Raw genomic sequence first — 17104 nt, forward strand, 5'->3', positions numbered from 1 at the left:
AACCAACTCTCTCTACATCACGCTTGTAACCACATGTATACAGAGAGCACATCGTTATTTTTGAGTCTTGAACCAAACATCCTATACCCCACACTATAACATACAATAAATGGATTACACAAGCTACCCGTAATAGGCGTTATGATTGTTACGATGTTTACGGCGCACATACTGTAGTCAAAACTAGTGATTTTTAATCGTCCCTGATCAAAACCAATATATACCAGTGGATGAAAACTTGTAAAGGTAAAGGCGCGAATATACAATACAATAAGCCCCTCTATGCAGTGAAGTTTGTCATACAGCCGGTGTATTTGGTCTGTATATATAATTGAAGCCGAATGCTCGTGAATGCTCACCTTAGATCATTAACATTGAGTGACACTAATTAAACACGCAGATTATAATGAGTATAATTTAATTGCGTATTTATGGGAAGGGTGATGAAGAAACCTTTACCGTGCCCATTATGAAAGTTTACCTAGTTGTGTCTTTCTGTTACATAAACCAAATTCAATTCCCATCTTGTATTGGACTGGCGATTTTTTTTCTTTTAAACAAAGAATTTATAAACTAATTTCCTTTTAATATTTCGTCAACCATGGGTAGAAATAAGCAATTGCGTTAATGTAATATAAAGGGAAATATCGCTCGGTTGGCTGGCATGGGCGTTGTGGTGCGGTGTGTTGGCAGGCATGAGAGCAGGAAAACAAAGCTTGACAATTCATCATCAGTTAAAGGTGTGCGGCTCTTTAACTCCCCAATATTCCAGCTGTGGGAATACTGCTGTGAGTAGCTGTGGTAGTGGGTGTGTGTGGCAGTGTGGTGAGTGTGTGTCGCGTGGGTTGAGGTTCGTATTACCCTTCCAGTGTCCAATTACACAGTGAGTGAAGACCTGATGATCACCTGACTGTCTGTGAGTGTCTCAGTCGTGGTCGTACAGGTGAACCTCTCACACCTGTCATGTATCTTGAGTGTCAGTCGGTGGTGTACAATTGACCCTCCCACACCTGTTCTATGTGTCAGTCGTGGCCGTATAGTTGAACCTTCCACACCTGTTCTGTGTCATTTGTGGGTGTGAATCTATCCCACCCACACCTGTCCTTCATGTGTCAGTTGTGGGGGTTTTAATGAATTACAGTGATTTATTTATTTTACCGTACAGTGTAACTTGTGTTGGTTATTATTACAGATACCATCTATTGTATTGAGATGTTGTGAACTGTAACTAAAGGACTGATAAGTGTGGAAACCTGATTAGAAATTTACAAATTTCAACGTGTTTTGTTCTCCGTGAAATTGGTCATGTTACAGAGAGCTCTGCAGTGTTGTGGTAAGGAGAAAATTATGGAAGTGTTTTTAACATATACTGTATAGGATTTTCAAAATCTTTGGAAATAACAGATCACCTGAACAACAACCCCCCTCCCCCCTGTTGTGTTAGGATGGGGTTAATCCTTAGGTGAAATAAGCTGGGGTGGAGATTCATCAAGTAATACAAGATATCCTTTGACTATTATTTACCGTACTGTTGCTTTAAGCCAGCACTGTCTGCATACAGTACATGCTTAACCACTGCAGTTGTGTGAAAAATTTATTGAACCTATCTAACTATATGTCTATCTATCTTGGTGTGGATCAAGTTTCTGAGAGCAGATCTGATGACAGCAGATGAGGTAAATATACATGGCATTATTTTTTAGTTATTTTAGGTTTGTTTTGTCTTTTATCGTTAGTCAGATGTAACACCAGAAGTCATCTTATTTAATTCTTTTATTCCAGGAGGCACTGTACTTATTAATAAAGCCAAGGATGGTATTTAGGTAAAAGTGGAGGAGACAGTTATCCCCAGTAGGAGTTTATAGAATTGATTCATTTTTTTCCAGAGATATTGTTTGGATGATAGTAAGTAAAAAAACTATACAATAGCATTTTCCTTTAATCCAGGACAGTATTAATAACTTGAGAGCAATGTTGACATAATAAGATAAAGGTGCCTGACACGGACTTGTTTTTATACAAAAATAACACAGTAATAACTAAGAACAACTACATGGCTTATTACAAAGATTCCTAAATTTTGTCATTGCTTCTACACCCTTTAGGAACAGCTTGCACATTGTGCATTGCAACCATAACTTCTTTATATATATATATATATATATATATATATATATATATATATATATATATATATATATATATATATATATATATATATATATATATATATATATATATATATATATATGCTGATAACCACAAGGAAACAAGCAAATGCAAAGTTTCCAAGCGCTTTCATACAATTCACATCTTCAGGAGAGAGTACTGTACGCGAAAGCGCTTGGGAACTTCGTGTTTTCTTGTTTCCTTGTGGTTATCAGCATACACTTGGATCACGCGCACCTACGGTTTATTGAAAAAGTTCTGTAGCCCTAAGGCTGAAAATATACAATGACTTATTACATACATTGGTGGTTTAGCAAAAGCCTCAATTAGAGAATGGTGAAGGAACATACAGTGAACATACAGATTAATGTTTACAGAGGAGGTCACGTAGATCATGTAGGCTGAGGTGTAAGCTGAACAGCAGACAAGTAGTGTAGTAACTCCCTCACAGATGGCGTTATGAGGGGCATCACGTGGAGTAGTAGTTCCCTCACAGGTGGTGTTATGAGGGGCTTGACATGGTGTAGTAATTCCCTCACAGATGGTGTTATGAGGGGCCTGATGTGGTGTAGTAAATCCCTCAGATGGTGTATGAGGGGCCTGATGTAGTGTAATAATTCCCTCACAGATGGTGTTATGAGGGGCCTGATGATGTAGTAATTCCCTCACATGTGGTGTATGAGGGGACTGATGATGTAATAGTTCCCTCACAGATGGTGTTATGAGGGGCCTGATGTGGTGTAGTAAATCCCTCACAGATGGTGTATGAGGGGCCTGATGTAGTGTAATACCTCACAGATGGTGTTATGAGGGGCCTGATGATGTAGTAATTTCTCACAGATGGTGTATGAGGGGCCTGATGATGGTAATTCTCACAGATGGTGTTATGAGGGGCCTGATGATGTAGTAATTCTCACAGATGGTGTAAGGAGGGGCCTGATGATGTAGTAATTCCCTCACAGATGGTGTTATGAGGGGCATCACGTGGAGTACTAGTTCCCTCACAGATGGTGTATGAGGGGCCTGATGATGTAGTAATTCCCTCACAGATGGTGTTATGAGGGGCCTGATGATGTAGTAATTCCCTCATAGATGGTGTTATGAGGGGCCTGATGATGTAGTAATTCCCTCACAGATGGTGTTATGAGGAACCTCACATGATGCTGTAGCAACTCATTCACTACATGGTGTCGTAGCATCATGGGGACACCATGTGGTCTGTTGTCACAGGACCTCACTCACTTGAGTGAGTGAGGTGTGGTCCCAGGCCTCCCTATCGTGGAGTCTCAGGGGAATTATCACTAAGTACCTGGGAACTCACTGTGTGAAGGTTAGCATTGGGTAAGACTCAACTGTAACTGCCGAGTTGTTTTTCACTGACTTAAGCACTGTTCACCACTATTCAACACTGGTTCCATTCCTTTCCCAAATAAAATAGAACTTCTGGCGAGAACTTGTTGATATTCCGGTGGGGAGGAGGGTTCAGGGGAGGGAGTTGGTTTGGGCCAACATAATAGTTGACGTGGCTGCTGCTAGAGCAGCGCCAGGTGCGTCTAGACCTGTCTTGACCCGTCGGTGGTCAAGGATGAAGTGTGTGTGTGTGTGCGCGTGTGCACAGTATAGTCTGCATTTACGCGGTCAATTGAACCCGTGGAGGCCCGCGTAAAACGAGAAACGAGTAAATGAAATATCAGAACATATGGGATTAATTGAAATAGAGACTTAAAAGTGAGTGTTTTGTGGTGCTGAGAAGAAAAAGAGACCCCCATTTTAGATTTTCTATGTAATATTTAAGCATTTCCGACTTATGACCATTTAGACTTACGACCTGGATGTAGGTCCCTAACCCCGTCGTAAGTCAGGGTGCAGCTGTATTTTATTTTGTTTTTCTAAATCTAAGTGCAAATACATACCGTCCATTTTCTTAAGTATATTTTCAAATGAAATGTTAAATCTGATATAAATATGTTGCACACCAATAAACACAATATAACCATATTCTAGTTTATTTAAGCATGCAAATTTGGAACAAATTAGTTCAGAAAAACTTTTTCTCACATCAATGAGATTGATGTGCCTACATATTCATGGAGAGATTTCACATGAAAAATAGACATGAATGACATTAGGATCTCCAATGCTGATTTAGTTATGGCCGAAAATTCTTGTGCTTTTCTGAGCCAGAATTCACCAGGTTCCTTTTCTATGTTTTGGAAAATACAGAGTATTCATTAAAATGGGATTGCAATTCAAACAGGTGATCTTTTATTATTCTATGTACTTCTGTGGTAAGGGAACTCTCATTTTCTCCTTGCATCTCACTACATCTACTTTACATATTTCACAGATTTTGCAAGATGATTTGGCAAGGTGCCGTGCACCCAATAAAACCCTGCTGTGTAGTACCCCTAGGGGTGTGTGCACCACAGTTTGAGAACCCCCGTCTTAACACACTATAAAACAGACTTATACTGTAGTGTACTAACACATCTTTCCCTCCCTACACACAAATACAGTAGGATTGGGACCAGTCCCCTTCTTTTACCTAACCTGTCCCTCAGTAGACTTAAGTAAATTATAGAGCCAGGAACATTTAAATTACAGTACAGTACAGTAGTAACACACAACATAGCTATCTACAATCAAAGAAAAAAGTATTGTGTTCCAAAACCCATGACGAAGAATTTGGGTAAAGTGACAGTGAAGGTTCGAGGTTCAATTCTTAACAGGGAACTTTACCCAAATTCGTTGTCATGGGTTTCAGAACATAGAGCATGGTAAGTGTAATGCACCTTTATTTATTTATTTATTTATTTTTACTGTACATGACTGATTCTGGTACTGTACTGTATGTGGGTCCGGGGCCTTGTGTACAACTGGACCTTGGTTTTACATCACCATTCACACCATATTATTCGTTATCGAATAACTTTTCAAGATAAATATACACATAATATACAGTACCAGGTTACAGTCGGCCAAAGATCCAGTGACCTGAGTCTCTTACTGGCAATACTTGGTAAAGTAAGGCTGTATGTAAAGGTGATTGTGATTGGTGGATCTATTTTTGGCTGTATCACTGTCAGGATAAATATTAAACAATCCAAAGGTAGAATTTGTATACAGTACAAGTACCTGTAATAATATACTATTCATACTTATTTAAGATCATGAGAAGTTTCCTAATGTTCTTAAATTTGATTAAATAATGGAAAAAATTTGATCTGAGAATCTTGTGGCAGTCCTCGTTGTAGTGGAGTTGCCAATTCATTAATATAATTTTTACATTATTTAACCAAATATACAAATTTTTTTAAACTTCTCATGATTTTCAATAACAATGAATAGTTTATTATTAAAAAAATTCTACCTTTGGATTGTTTAATATTTATCCTGACAGTAAGTAAGCAGACTGTAAACACCACCACTACCTGTCTACCCCAAACAAAACCAACCTCTCAATAATGCAGTCAGTCATTCATACACTAACACATGAGGGTCATGGATGGCTGGCCCTTGTACAGTATATCGCTGCCCGAGTCTGTGAGAACGCTTTGTTAACCGAATTTTTGTTCGTTAACCGAATTGAAGATCCTTATGGAAGGCAGTTCGTTAATCGAAATTACGTTAACCGAGGTGTTAATTAAACGAGGGGTCACTGTATTTATAATTTTTATACACTTAGTGCATTCACTTTAGGCTGGAGTAGGTTTTATTGTATCATGTGTCTGAGGTGTCTCTGTAGGTGTGAGCGTATTAACGAAATTAATCTTGATTTAGTGAACTAGTTCACTAATTCGAGTGAAAAATAACGGAAAAAACTCCTTTGCTAAATCGAGAATTCGTTATGTTGGATTCTGTTAACTCGAGAGTATACTGTACTGTACCATATACTGTGGTATAATGGTCAGCATGCTTGCCTAGCAAGCGACCAGACCCGGGTTCGATCCCCGGGCAGGGTGAATCTATGGGCAAGTTTCTTTACGTCATTTGCCTCTGTCTATCCAGCAGTAATTGGGGACCTGGATGTTAATCAATTTGCAGATCGTGTTCCGGGGTAATGGTTAGCCAGTTGTCGGTTTTCTTGGACTATTCCTTGACACTAAGTCACTCGGCTCATTAACTGAGGGTGTGGTTGTTGTGTTGGCGACAGCTTCTACACCTTAAGCAAATTCATGCGTAGGTGGCCCTTGGGCCGGTCATCCTTGTTACACGAGGGGCAATCATTATCGTGGTGTGCAGTACAGTAGTGTATCTCTGTACAGTATTCATTTTCCTACATTCAAGTGTCTGAATTTCTGCATTTTGCCAGTCAGTGTTGTTAAATTTGAAAAGGCTGTGTTTGTTTGAGCTGAACAAATGTTTGAAAGACCAAATTGTAGTCTTAAAGTGTAATGTTAGTATTAACAGATATTTGAATGCCTGAGTTTGGAAATTAAGGTTTACCTTTTTGCCCCCAAAATGTGCAGTGAAGAAACACTAGCTGATGGACACAATGTAAACAAAAATGGTGACCAACCAGATTGAGAAGGGAATGTTGAGTATCCTCCATGCTGCCTGACACTGTGTTACAAAGTACAGTAAAGTACTGTAGTACTTACATGTATTTGTACTGTAGCAAACAGTGGACAATGTTGATATAATGGAGCATTTTGTGACTATTTTATGCATAGCTACAGAACATTGTTCATCATACTGTTAAACACTAACTGAAGTGACCTTATGGTAGGACACCTTATACATACTTGCATTGGCAGTATAGTAGTTATACAGTATAGGAGAAAAATAGATTGAATGTGCAATATTTAAGGGATCTTAGAATATTTCTCTATGACTACAGTACATTAGTACAGTACAGTACTACAGTACAGTACTTTACATTATGACCTTTTTTATTGTTACCATCAGAACCCAATCTCTTTGTAAACAAATATGGTAAGGTTAAAGAGAGGGTTGCTTTTTATGTATATTTAATTGGAGATTTTGGTAATTATCATGGACTGGGTCACCATAAGACCTACTAAATACTGGCCAGAGAAGGTCATCCAGCACAATGTGATCATTGTCTCAGGTTACCTAACAGGTCACTTGTAGCTAATGCTTATATCACAGTTTGTTAACTTTTTTTTAGCAGTTTGTCAAATGTAGGTACAGTATACCGGTAGTTGTGTACTATATTTCTAATAAAAAATATACTGTATATATACAGTATATGCAGCACTCTATGCTGATCAGACTTTAAGGACTCTGACATACTTCAGGAATGATTAATACTTCTTCTGATCGTAACATTGTTATTTGACCCCATACGTTCACTGAGCTGAATGATATGACTGTTGTAGTGAAGCCCTTCAACTTGGCAGCAGCCATATAAGTAAACATTGGTTGGGTCCGATGACGCGGCTGATGAGCAGCCATAACAAATATTAAGTAAAAGTCATCCAATATTCTTTGTATGATTTATACTGTATTGATATTTTATACAATATATACTGTATAGGGAGTGTTCATGATTCACTTACATAATACTGTCTTTACTGCTGACACTATTTACCTCAACAGTTATGGTAAGTGTTCATATAGGAGTGTTGTATTGTGAACATGTTGTCTAATGCTGCACAGGTACTGTACATTGCAAACTGGAAAGTCAGGCTAATCATGTTTGATCTGAATTAGTTCTCTGGTTTGGTTCACAGTTAGATTTAATTAGATTCCCACCTTAGTTATTGTTAGTTGGTTACTGTACTAAGAATTCCCTGATTTAGGTTGGGTCTTGTGATTGTGACTTGCACTCTTGATTGTGAGGTCAGGTGACTACATTCTTCCTCTTGTAGATTTAGGAATTATTTGTGGGTGTGATGAACTGCGATGCCTTCTCTCTGCTTCTTAAGGGCAACGTTTTCTGTTAGACTTTGGTCCTTATCTCCTTTTGGGTTTAGGGTCAATAGCTTTTATATTATTTCATTAAACTTAGAGGAAGAAATATTGCATTACCCCTGACACAGTTGGTCTTCAAATGAAAGAGGAACTGTATGATCTACTGATGTGGTTAAAGGAAAGTTTGAGTTGGGGTCTGTGTATGTTTCTTCTCGGCCTTAGGGGGAGAAAGGAAGTCCATTATGCTGAGTTGAATGAATCTGAATACAGACATCATGAACCTTTAAAATACTGTAGTGTCTAAAGGCTTACAATGACAGTGAGAAAGCCCCAGAGCCAAAAATATCTAACACCCTTTGGGACAGGTGGCTGAATATTGCTAAAGATTGGGAAAAGTGAAGTGGTATGGTATGACTTACTGTATTCTTAACCATAATGGGATTAATAAGCTATTTATGGCACTAGTTTTATGATAGAGGGTAATTACTATTCAGGAAATTTACATCAGAAGGGATCTGTGGTTGACTTCCAAGTGAGAGTCTGAGGCACTCTTGGTGGTAGACTTTACATGATAAATACTCTACTGTACAGTACTACTAATTTTTTATCTCAATGAAATTTTAGTATACTGTACTGGGTATACTGTATTATATCATCTGGATTACAACATGGTGTTAATAAATACTTATTGGACTCATTTTCATACAGTTTCATACTTATTTATTAATTATTTATTTACAGTACTTACTTACTGTATTTTATTTGTTGATGTACATAAGCTATTGAGTGAGTGAAAACAATACATTATGGTGTTATAATAATAAAAGAGGTAATCAGTGGCACCAGTAAATCTTCTCATCATGCCCATATATCATGATGGTTTTAACTGAGTTAGGAAAAAAGTAAAAGCATACAGGTTGACAATCCCTTATCCGAAATCCTTGGGGCCAGAGGTATTTCGGAATTCGGAATTTTTCGGTTTACAGAATGGTTAGTTTTTTTTTTATGTGTGTATTAGCCCACCTGGGCACAAGTCACTAACCCACATTTGGGCCTGGGGGGCAAAAATATAATAATAATTATAATAATAAAAATAATTCTTAGGTCTAGGTCGTGTTTCTCACTTTTTATCTTTTTTTCATTCTTGAGTGACCCCTCGTATAACGAACGCCTCGGTTAACGAAATTTCGGTTAACGAACTGCCTTCCATAAGGATCTTCAATTCGGTTAACGAATTTCTTACGAACCGACCTCAACGTGTTTTCGCTTGCACTGACCGGGCAACCAGCTTTAGTATCTGTCCGCCAATACATTAATCGGTTCTAGGGCTTAAATTCCTTACTATTTTAGTAAATATCAAGAAGTTTATACTATTCAATAATTTTAAAAGTTTAATATTCAATTTTTTAGTCATTTTAACAATTATTGAACATAATTGAAGGTAAAGTGACTAGTTTAATGCGCATCCAGCCTTTTAACACAGCAAACAGGCGTTAGTCTCTCTCTGTTTTCACTGGAGGTAACATCTTCCTTGAGACTCTCTTCAACTAAATGCTTTTTTTCTGTGTTTCCAAGCAAATTATTGGTCATTTTGAAATATATTTTACATATTGACAATATATAATGCAGTGCAGTGTTGATTTAAAGAAAATAATCTTGAATTACACCAAGAGAGCTAAAATTTTATGGGTGAAATGGCGCCATGGGGTGACTTCTCTTCCACCCCAATGCCTTCTCTTCTTCCTTCTCCTCCACCCCCATTCTAAATCCCATCATCATCATCCAGGAGCCTTCTACATACAGTACACATCTCAAAGTGAGTGAACTTTTCTACCATTTTTGTTGAATTTAGGAAATTTTTGGTGAGCTGGAACCAATTACCCAAAAACCCATTGAAACAATGGTTTCGGTTAACGAACGACCTTCTGGAACGGATTGAGTTCGTTAACCGAGGGGTCACTGTATTTCTCAATTATTATTATTTTATTATTACAGTATTATTGTTATTATTATTAATTTTATTATTATATTTTATTATTATTATTGTTATCATTATTTTATTTGGGTGTATTTTGTATTAAATTTTTTATTTAATATGAATAATTATTATTAGTACAGGTTGTACCTCTCTAGTCCGGCATTCTGTGGTCCGGAACGATTTTAGTTTGCCCAATAGGTAGATAGGCAACTTTTTTTTTTTTACACTTATCTGAATTATTATTACAGGAGTATTAACTTTTTGCCCCTCAGGCCCCAATGTGGGTCAGTGACCTATGCCCGGGTGGGCTAATCCCCTTAAAAAAAAAACAGCCCTGGGAAATTAAGGTTTGTTTACATCCGGCAGTTCAGCTGCTCTCTCTCTCCCATAAGTTAATGAATCTCCTCGTTGCTGTCTCCAGTAGGCTAAATTCTAACTAACACAACTCCGGAGTTAAAAATATGTTATTGCTTATTTAAACACATTATTATTATTTTTAATTAATTAAAAAAATAATTATTGTAAATATAAAAGCTTAATTTATAATTACTGTACTGATGACGATAACCTGAGACAATTAACATCTGTACGGCAGACACCCAACTCTTCAGAGGCAGCTAAGCAGTAACCATTTCTGAACTCATACAAGCATTACAATCTATTAATGCCATCCCTGCAACATCAATTTTTATATCTACAAATACCTGACGTAAATGAAGATTTACAGATAACTTTCTTTTCACATTTGTGTCTGTTAACATCACTGGTGGTATTGTAGCCAGAGGTATGGTAGGTGACAGAGAGGTATGGCAGGTGACACAGGTATGGCAGGTGACACAAGGTATGGTCGGTGACACAGAGGCATGGTAGGTGACACAGAGGTATGGCAGGTGACACAAGTATGGCAGGTGACACAAAGGTATGGTCGGTGACACAGAGGCATGGTAGGTGACACAGAGGCATGGTAGGTGACACAGAGGCATGGTAGGTGACACAGAAGCATGGTAGGTGACACAGAGGTATGGTAGGTGACAGAAGCATGGTGGGTGACACAGAGGCATGGTAGGTGACACAGAGGCATGGTAGGTATGGTAGGTGACACAGAAGCATGGTAGGTGACACAGAAGCATGGTGGTGACACAGAGGCAGAGCATGGTAGGTGACACAGAGGTATGGTCGGTGACACAGAGGCATGGTAGGTGACAGAGGTATGGTAGGTGACAGAGGTATGGTAGGTGACACAGAGGCATGGTAGGTGACACAGAGGCATGGCAGGTGACACAGAAGCATGGTAGGTGACACAGAGGTATGGTAGGTGACACAGAGGTATGGCAGGTGACACAGAGGTATGGCAGGTGACACAGAGGTATGGCAGGTGACACAGAGACATGGCAGGTGATGTACTGTAGGTGGTCAGATATGCCAAGATTTTCCCAGATAATTTTATATATCTTGGCATTTCTCGAGCTATACTGATACATTCCGAGACCATATCCTAGCCGAGTTATTGAGGGTTGACTGTAATAATGTCCTGGAAGGTAGGTCAGATAATAAAAAAAATAAAAGAAACATAAAAAGTTCATTATATATTTAAATTGTTCTTTTGGAGGTCATCAGATACACTTATCTGTTGCATTCATTGTTTGTATTACACTACAGTACAGTGGTCCCTCGGTTAACGAACACAATTCGTTCCAGAAGGTCGTTCGTTAACCGAAAATTTCATTAACCGAAACCATTGTTTCAATGGGATATTGGGTAATTGGTTCCAGCTCACAGAAAAGTATATACAAAGTAAAGCCAGAATATAATTTACATTGCTGGAATTCTTATAAGATAGTGATTAATTTGAATATAAACAAGCTAAAATTTGCATTAGACTTACAAATTTTAGATCTAATTTAAGAGTTTTATTAGGGAGAGCAAAAATTTTATCTTTTGTGCAAATTATATGAAGTTTATATTCAAAATATTCCCTGTCTTGCAAGGATTTTAGCAATGCAAATTATATTACCCTAACTTTAGTCTGAGGTATTATTTATTTTTAAACCTGTAAACCTAGTCTTTTATCCAAACGTTTCTCAGGAAGGTGGGAGGTAGGGAGGGAGGGGTGACAGTGACATGTTTGACAGTTGGCACCTGTGGTGTGAAGTATTTAATTGTTAGTGCATTTTTTTTCTTTTAGATTGAGTTTTTGTTTTTTGCTTATAAAATTTAATAGAAGTGACTGTGGTGAATTTAATTTGCATTGCTGGAATTCAGCTGATGTTCAAAACAAAATGTGATTTTCATCAGGATTTCGTTCATCAACTTGTTTTTCGTTAACCGAATTGAAGATTCTTATGGAAGGTAATTCGTTAACCGTAATTTCGTTAACTGAGGCGTTCGTTAACCGAGGGATCACTGTCCAATACTAAAATTACAAATTTACATACTATTACAGGTTGTACCTCTCTCGTCCGGCAACCTCCGGACCTAACCAGTGCCGGACCATGGAAATTTCCGGACCATGGAAATTCACCCTTTTCCTGGACTGATAGTGGCTTGCGTTAGCACCACTTTCACTGCTTCGTGGTCTCTTTGAAGACATATTGAAGGGTTAAATGTCGTACAGTAGCTTCTCAAATTTCTCGAGTTTTTAATTCAACGTTTTTTATTTGGACACACAAAAAAACACTACATAATTTCGACGGGTTTGAACGGCCCGCCAACTTTCAGACGACGTGCACAATCGTGTAAACAGCGTCATTTCTCTTATGTACAAAAGATTCATTATTATTTATTACCTAGTCTTTTTTATTGAATTAATGTTTATGTGCGCAAAATGAGCAATACAATTCATTAATAATACGTGGAATATTAAAACACACGAGGAAATGACACAGCATTGTTTTCGTTGATTACAAAACCAGTGACTGATTGGTTCTACATATAAAACAAGAAAATAAGACCCTGGTTGTGTAGCTGTAGTAAAATTAATGTAAAAATTAATATGGTTGTTTTAAGTAATGTTATTTAATGTTAATAAATGGAACAATATAAGTAGCTAACCATTAATGTTAAAGAAAAAAAGTGATACTGCACGTATGTAAGTGAGCACAGGTGAAAACATATCGTCATTACTCTACATAAGAATATGAAAGCAACACTTATTTACTGTTATTTATATTGAAGGGCTAAATGTTGTACTCTGTACTGTATAGACAAACAGAGAGAGAAAGCCGAACTGCCGGATGTAAACGAACCTTAATTTCCTGCGGCTTTGTTGTTGTTTTTTTTTTTTACAGGGATTAGTTGCCTATCTACCTATTGGGCAAACTAAAATCGTTCCGGACCACAGAATGCCGGACTAGAGAGGTACAGCTTTAACCATCTGCAAAATATCAATGTATCGGTATCGCCTTAGACAATTTAGTGTATCGATGCAACATACAGTGGGGTATGCTATAACGAATCTAATTCGTTCTAGAACCTTGTTCGTTATAGCATTCGTTCGTTATAGGATTAATCAGTTCCAGGCCCCCAAATACAACCACTTAACGCTGAAATATATAATATAAAATTGTAAAAAGTGCATAAATATGCATCTAAACCCCTGAAATAAAGAATATCATTAATACTTGTAATAAAAAAAACAATAAATTAGTAAAAAAAAAAAAAAAATTCGTAGTAGAATCCATTCGTTATAGCATACCCCACTGTAATGTTGCAATATTTGTTCTGCTTCCCACCCATAGTGTCCTGAAAAGAATGAGAGAAAACACTTAAATTGGAGGAAGTGTCAGAGGTAAAGGGATGCCCATCAGAATGAAAAATGACATGGCCTCTTATCTCTTATTAAAACATTGTAAATTATTAGAAGATTTTGTTTTATGGAGCAGAATTACATAAGATAAACATTTACAGAACATATGATGATATGCTGTTCATAATGTAAAGTACTTATTTGGTGGTGAAAATACAGAAAAGGATAATTATTTATATTTCTCTGTCCACTTACTGTGTGGGTCCCAGTTTGACCACAAATTGTTTGTTCTCAGTTTCCCCTGGCTATTTTGTGCTCACCACCGTATAGAGGAAATGGTAGATGGCTGGGGTTGTGTAATGTTTTTTTTTGTTTTTACTTTTGTTGACTACGTAGTTAAACATTGCTTCCAAAGTGTTGAGTAATAATTGGTGACTAATGCTGACTTCACAATATCTTTTGAAATTGTCAACCAATTTAAAATTTCTAAAAATTGAGGTTTTAGATAGTGTGACCCTTGTGCATTTTGCTATTATCAGAGATCATGACTTTCATATTCTTTCTTTCAATGGGAGTGAGATGAGGGATTATGGTGCACCTGATGCCTCGCCCATCTTGAGGATTAGTGGTAGGTTATACAAATTGTGTTTTTTGTAACCTGTCCTCAGTGCCTGGCTGGACACAGCACAGTGCGGACTGTTGCCTTGTTCGTGGTGTGACAGTGGTGTTTCATAATACAGTTCTGTAGTGTAAAAGTGAAAATTTGTGGATGGTTTTACATACAGTATTAAGAAAATTATAATCAGTGTGTACTAGCAGGTTAGTGGTGATTGGAGGGTTTATGTGAAATGCCATCCTGTGATATTCATTGTTCTTGTGCCCTTTATTAGTAATACTGTAGTGTTGAAAAGATAGATTGTGAAGGTACAGTAGTTGTATTTCAAACCAGTAGAGTGGCTATTGATTTTGATACAGTACACAGGAAATAGCTAATACTACTGTACCTGTAGTAGACTTCCTGACAATATTTGTTAGTTTTATGTAGAGTTACTTAAGAGTTTAATAATGTTTGGTTGTAGGTAATTATAATTACAATATGCCATTGGTAATTGTGATGACAATATCCAAAAGTTATCAATGAACAAAACTACAGCACTGTACTGTTATCTTGATTATTTACTAAATTTATTAAAAAAAAATGCACTCATTACTATTGTTGATTTGGACTTCCAGGGGTGCACCAAATACTGTACTATGGTACAGCACCCCAGGTTCTGGGGTGACGCTAGGAATGAATCCGGGACATTTTGTTCCAAACGTGGATATGCTACCATGATGCTTCCCTATCTCCCATATCTTGGATTTCACAGTGACCACAGAGAGGAATTTGGTGGCGGGCACAGAAGAATTCGGTCTTCATAATTGACTTACGCTTGTCTTGGTTCTCTGACACATGAACTGCTGCTGCCTTTTTTAACTGTCTACTGATAGCCTGAGTTTCACTCTCCATCACTGCTTTGAACTGCAGTTCATCTGCTACTGCACAAGCCTCCTTACAATGATGGTGAAAAAAACAAGACCATTGCACTGGTGTTACCAACTTACTTGAAGGGTTCAGGTCTTGCCAGAGATTGTAATCTTTGGGAAGTTATATTTACAGTATTACCAGGGGTGGCTGATAGTAAGTAAGGTGTATTTGGTTATTTGTGAGGCGCTGGATGCCTTTGTAGAGCATGCCTAAGTCATTGGTGGTGATGTGTCAGAAGATGTGGAGTTGCACGTTGGTATGGCAGGTGAATCCCATTCCTCAAAAGAAGATGACTGGGCCTTAAGAGGCTGAGGCAAATGGCTCATCTTCCTTCTCACCGGCAAAATCATCCACAGTGTTGGTTGGCCTGTAAAAAGAATTTTTTTAAGTTATAAGATAATAATTTGCACGATGTTCTGATTAAATGCAATACTGCAGATCACATGAGCCTTTACTGATACTCAACATCACCATAATCTAAGTTAATGCCACTCAGAGTATACAATACTGAGTTGCTATTTTCAAGCTCCTCTATTAATTATATTCCCTTGCCACAATAAAAGTACAGTAGTGTACAGTACAGTATGCCAATAAAATAACTTCATTGACAACCAACACACACACACACACACCACTACTACTACTACTACTACTACCACTACTACTACTACTACTACTATTATTTGTTTTTTTTTGTTTTATCTAAACGTGGCCTCCAGCTTCCCCCAATAGCCATTTTATTACCTTAATATTAAATATCCAAATACATAAATAGCTATCCTATCTGTGTTGAATTAGTTTAGCCGCAGATCTATGCAGCATTCAGTGACTGTTGCCTCATAGTCAATATCTACTACTTTGCTGTCACTCGGAATCGAGTATGACGATCATCTAGTACAGTATGATACAATGATATGAGTTATTAAGGATGTCACCTTCATTGGTGAGTTCTGAAGTGACTAAAGAGGCCGATACGGGACCAGCAGAGACGTTCACAGATGTTGCACATATGGAGGACTACCTTGAGTGTTGGCGGGGCGGTGGCAGTTTCTTTTCAGCGTTGGTGCTTGTCTGCCTTGGTTTGCAGTCGGGTTAACTCAAAAGTATTGACACCTTCTCTTGGGGTGCTCCTCCAAGCCTTACGGTGTGGAGTAATCGTCTCCCAGGTGAAGGGGTTGATTTGGCACTTTTTCAGATTTGTCTCAAGACTATCCTTGTACCTTTTCAGTTGCCCACCGGCATTACGTTTACTTTTCGTTAGGTGACTGTAAAGTAGCTAGCTGCTTTGGCAGTCTACTGTCGTCCATGTAGGTAACATGGCCAGTACAGCGTAGTTTTTCATGGATAATGGTAGCCTCGATGCTCCTACAGTTGGCGTCAGCGAGAATACTCGCATTTGTTCTCTTGTCTTCCCAGCGAACTCGAAGGATGGAATGTAGACTGCATTGGTGAAAGTTTTCTAGTGCCTTGAGGTGCCTCCTGTATGTGACCCATGTCTCACTGTCATATAGTAGGGTGGAGAGAACCACTGCTCGATATACATGTAACTTTGTAGATTATTTCAGCTCCTTACAGCTGAAGACACTGTTTCAGAGTCTGCCAAAGGCTTTAGATGCACATCTGATCCGATGTTGAATCTCTTCATCGATGTCTGCGGTGGTGGACTGCAGGAGCCGAGATACCGAAAGTGGGTAACATTAGAGAGGGTAGTACCGTTAAGCTGGATGGATGGTGGAGGTGTGGCTGAACCAGGGGCAGGCTGAAAGAGGATCTGTGTCCTATGTACAGTCGGGGTCAGAAGTCTTGA

At 38.1% G+C, this 17104-nt stretch overlaps 1 protein-coding gene across 1 annotated transcript in view; it reads left to right on the plus strand.

The window, feature by feature from the left end:
• Positions 1 to 678: 678 nt before the first annotated feature.
• Positions 679 to 17104, plus strand: part of LOC121862653 — a 64982-nt gene continuing 48556 nt past the window's right edge. The window contains exon 1 of the mRNA XM_042360974.1: positions 679 to 788. The gene's annotated coding sequence lies outside the window, so the exon portion shown is untranslated. The remainder of the gene's footprint in view (positions 789 to 17104) is intronic.

This window comes from Homarus americanus, unplaced genomic scaffold, assembly GCF_018991925.1.
Source record: "Homarus americanus isolate GMGI-L3 unplaced genomic scaffold, GMGI_Hamer_2.0 scaffold31037, whole genome shotgun sequence".
Classification (NCBI taxonomy): Eukaryota; Metazoa; Arthropoda; class Malacostraca; order Decapoda; family Nephropidae; genus Homarus; species Homarus americanus.